At 50.2% G+C, this 4,892-nt stretch overlaps 1 protein-coding gene across 1 annotated transcript in view; it reads right to left on the bottom strand.

Annotated features, from left to right (window-relative positions):
* LOC123185662 (uncharacterized) overlaps window positions 1-104 on the bottom strand; it is a 1,235-nt gene extending 1,131 nt beyond the window's left edge. The window contains exon 1 of the mRNA XM_044597508.1: window positions 7-104. The gene's annotated coding sequence lies outside the window, so the exon portion shown is untranslated. The remainder of the gene's footprint in view (window positions 1-6) is intronic.
* Window positions 105-4,892: the final 4,788 nt, after the last annotated feature.

The raw sequence follows: 4,892 nt of genomic DNA, 5'->3' as shown, positions 1-4,892 counted from the left end.
CGAGCGAGGAGAGCGAGCGGAGGGAGAGGAGCGAGGCTTGCGAGTGAGGAGTGAGGAGAGGGAGTGAGGTGTGGTGATTTGGGGAGGAGATGGGGGGATTAAATGGGGGTGGGGGAGGAGGGATCATCCGACCGTTTGAGGAAGAGACGAAGAGGGAGCGGAGCATCAACGGCTAGTTTGAAAAAGGCGAAGGCAGGGTGGCCGGCCGGCCGTTGGAGTCGGAGAGGCGCGCGGCCGGGTTCGGCGGCCACATTTGCCGTGGACTTGAGTGGAGGCAGTGGGGCAGGCGTGTCGGTAGGGAAACCTGGCAAAAGAATCTTCCCGTTGGCTTACGTGGAGTGTGGACCAGTGGCGAGTTTCCTCTCGTGCGTTTTGATTTATTTATTTTTTGAATGAACATCTCTCGTGCGTCTTGATTTATTTATTTTGAACATCAAGAGACTTTATTCCTCAAATAATAGCAAGATCGTTTACAATTTGGTGACAAATAAAGTCCCGAATATCACTATCCCAAAACTCAGAAGCTCTAGAACTTAGGGAACTCTTTGCTATACTGTCAGCAACAGAATTTGCTTCTCTAAAACAGTGAACCACATTCAGTTTTTTTGAACATCTATGCATTTTGATTGGTTTGGAGATAACGCATATTTGCCTTGCCTAGTCAAAATTAACTTCAAAAACTGTTACTATTTTTTTTCAAGTTAACAACACAACTATGCTAAAATTTGAACCCCCTAAAATTTGAGGAATGCCCCTCAAATGCATCCCAACCGACTCAAATTTGCTTACTCGTGTATTTTTCTCATTAAACGCCGAAAGCTTGACGGAAGAACTTTCAACCTCCAAGTGGCCGCATGATGTCGTTGATGCCTCTGCCGCCCCCTTCACAATGTAAATGGATATGCGTGTCCTCTTTACCCACCTCTGCCACCTTCCCAATATGTGAACCCTCGGCAGGCAATGCCAGGAACACCTAGCACAACACAACTGTGTCGGTTGGGCAACAATGTGGTGCAGCCCAACACCGCATCCAACACCATCGCCCCTTCCCCACGGTTGATTTGCCCCCATTATCGCCGGACAAGAAGAAGAGGTGTCGCCGTCGGCCAACGCGATGGAAGAAGCAGTGACGAGGAAGAAGGTCGCGACACCACTGCCCAACCCAACCGCCAATGACGATGAGACCAATGGCCCCCGTCATGCACATGAGCTGTTTGACACAATGCCCTTTTGCGTTGCCTTTCGAGAAGGAGGTTTAAACCCTAAGCATTTGCATTGTTGTGATGCACACAACCATTCTTTGATTATTAAGCAAAGTACAAAACAAATGCAACCATGATCGAATCATTACAAGATATGAAATTTACATCTACGACTAAGTTGACTTCTTACGTGTCAGGACCCCGATTCCAAGCCACATCGATCTAGCCGGTAACACCTCATATCACTTTGCGGCCTCACGCACGGTATCCCACGGGTGTCGCCTTACCATGGCCCGGGACCGTTTGCGCCTTTTGGCTCACTTATATGATAGTGTCGCTAGCATCCATATGACAGAGAACCCGAGCCGACATGGCTAGTCGTGAATCCAAAGCGGCACAGACCTATGGAGACAGGCATACATGAATCACAGCGAGCATGTCGGTCATCAGCGAGTGATTCCGGGCTGTAGCACTGGGCTAACCGGACTCCAGGGAACCCGGGCTGTAGCAGGCTAGGAAGGATTCCGGAAGTCACCGCGTGACATTTCCCCGAAGGGACAGACATAGGAACGAAGTGAAACACATGCCGACCAGTCAAGTGTCCTGAACAGTAGTGCTGGGCTAGCAGGACTCCGGTGAACCGGGCTGTAGCGGACTACTATGGCTCGAGGAACACTAGACTACATTTCCCCATAAGAAAGGCTGCCAAGGATAAACAACTAGGTTGTCGGATCCCACCCATACCAAGCATTTCAATCATACACACAATATGCCCGATATGAGTACATGCAACATGGCATCACAACAAAACTCTACAACTCAAGTACTTTACTTAAAGGCTCCAGAGAGCCATACATAACATGTTCATACAGATAGGGGTCACATGACCCGACACTCAAGTCATACTATCATACAAGCACATGCGGAAGCAACTAGTCTGAGTACAGACACTAGAAAGAAAGAAGGCTTCTCGAAGCCTGTCTATCTACATAGGGCCCTCCATGGCCAGGACCACCACCTAGGTGGCTAGTCACTCGTCGACGTCAAGGTCTACGTAGAACCCATCGGAGGGGGCGGTGTTATTGTCTGAAAACAGTAATTAAGCAAACATGAGTACAAGGGTACTCAGCAAGTCTTACAACAGAACCTACTATACATGCTTATTCTCAAGAAGGTGGTGGGATTATTGCAGCAAGCCAGCTTTGACTATTGGCTAAGCTATCCGACGGAACTCCACTAGTAAAATAGTTTTCGCACACGAGTCCACTACTCACCAACACAATACTCCACCGAGGATCCTCCCTCGTCATCCTACGAGAGGGCCATCCTCGGTACTCACACTTATCTTGAGTCTTTTAGTAGTATCCATTAACTTGTCTATGAACTGTATAGGCAACCAAGTAGTCCTTTACCACGGACGCGACTATTCGAATAGTTTTATACCCTGCAGGGGTGTACTTCGTCATACACGCTTTCACCACTTACCACCGTTTACAGGACATGTACTCGGCAACCTTCAAGCGGAGGCCCAACGAGGGTGTCGGCCACGGCCTACCTAAACACTCAAGCCTCTAGTCCAGGTTCATCGCCTATCCAGGTTCCATCCGCAGGGAGTCCGGCCGAGGTTTCCACATACGGCCCCGAACGATGTGAATAGGGTTCTCGAGACACCAAACGGGTGACTCGGTACACCGTGCCACGGTGTATCTACCGCAACATAGCCCACCCCTAGGGTCAGCGCTACGCACGGCCTCCAACACATAACCTACAACACTAGAAACTATTTGCAACTCCTGGACAGAGTACTAAGGTATTTAAGAAGCCAAGAGGGTCAATTAAGGATCCCAATGCATGGTAGTAGCTGAATCTTAAATCACACATACAGATCTCAGTTCTTAGGGATGGCCTCAATGAAACAACCCACCATGTACTCCTACATGGCCTCTCATCGATACCTTTACCAAAACATGTTCCACACAACCCTCACGTTACCGACATAATCATTTCACTCTAGCCCGTCACCCAGATGAACCAGACCTGACACAACTCTAAGCATAGCAGGCATAGCAAAGTAGGAATCACATACATGGCTCAATCAACTCCTACACATGCTAGTGGGTTTCATCTAGTTACTGTGGCACTGACAGGTCATGCAGAGGATAAGGGTTCAACTACCGTAGCACACAGCAGTTTGAAACGCGTTGTCTTAATGCAGTAAACAAGAGCAGAAGCGGGAACATGGGTTGTATCGGAATGATCAATGGGTTGCTTGCCTGTTGTAGAGGTAGTAGGGTACTGCCCTTCAGACGGATACTCGGGGTTATCCTCGGAGGCAGAACCTACCACGAAAGACACACTGAACATAATCAACACATGGCAATATGCAACAATATGATGCATGCTATTACATGGCAAGATGAGAGTGTCTTGGCCTAATGCAAGCTAAAACAGAAGGGAATGAACTCATTTGAATCAAAGATTCAAATATTAGCTCATTAAACATGGCCTTATTAGTGCATTACCTTATTCTGCTTAAACAGCAAGGTTAACTTGTTTTGTCATGCATGAAACCATTACAGATGGATAGATTGAATTTTTCTGATCATTTTTCATATATAAATCTTTGCATTTGGAGCTATGGTTGATTTTCTATGATTTTTAGAAGTTTTGACTATTTTCTAGAATTTCCTATTAAAGAATAAATCCAGTAATTGAATTAATGCATCAGCACTGCGTCACTGTGACGTCAGCGGGTCAAAGGCGCCAGCCCAGGTCAAACCTGACTGGTGGGCCCCTTCTGTCAGTCTCTCAGCTAACTAACAAAGTTGGTTAGTGTTTAGTTAGCACTAAACTAGGTTAGTTAGGCTCTCGGCCCACATGTCAGTGAGAGAGGGGTAGTTAACGACGTCATTAACCTCTAACAGAGTGATTAGCTCTAATTTAAACTAATCTAAATTAGTTAGGAGCCGGCCCCACCTATCAGTGTCTCAGGCGGAGTCAAACCGGGGTTAAACCCCTGGTCAGCGGGGTTAATCCCACCGGCGTTGAGTCGCCGGCGAGGCCGAGACAGCGGAGAGCTTCGGAAATCGCCCACAGGCGACCAAATCGACCGCGGTTTGGTCCTACGCGTAGCTGGGGCTCGCGCGCATCTAGTGGGGCAAGTGGGAGGAGCTGGGGTGGAGCGAACTCGCCGGAATCGCGCTCGTGGCGGCGGTCGGAGCTCGGCCGTTGGTGGTTTTGCTGCTGCAGCAAGCTAGGGGGGAAACGAACGTTCTAGCGAGGCGCTACGAGGTGCGGTGAGTGCGTTAGGCACCCGCGCTTGACCAAAAGGCCACCGGAGTGACGCCGGCGTCGAGCTCGCGCGGCGGCGTGCTACGGTGAGAAAGGGGGCGGCGTCTACGGCGAGCAAACGAAGCAGGGAAGAGGGGGGATCGATAGAGGAGCTCACGGCGGTTGCAGAGCGCGTCTCAGCAGGCTCGGGGGAGGTCGGACGTCGTCGGGGCGTTGCCGGCGATCTCGGCGGACCGAGGAAGAAGAAGGCGTCGGGGAGGCGCTTGGAGGCGTCCGGCGTCGCGTGAGTCGATGAGGAGGTCGAGGACGGCAGCGCGGAGCTAATGGGCTTGTCGGAGGGGCGAGGGGGTGGCTCTGGTGACGACTACGGCGAACGGCGGCGAGGATCACGCTCGGCCA

This window comes from Triticum aestivum, chromosome 2A (assembly GCF_018294505.1).
Source record: "Triticum aestivum cultivar Chinese Spring chromosome 2A, IWGSC CS RefSeq v2.1, whole genome shotgun sequence".
Lineage (NCBI taxonomy): Eukaryota > Viridiplantae > Streptophyta > Magnoliopsida > Poales > Poaceae > Triticum > Triticum aestivum.
Note: the sequence above shows the minus strand (reverse complement) of the source record. Positions and strands in the feature narration are given on the sequence as shown.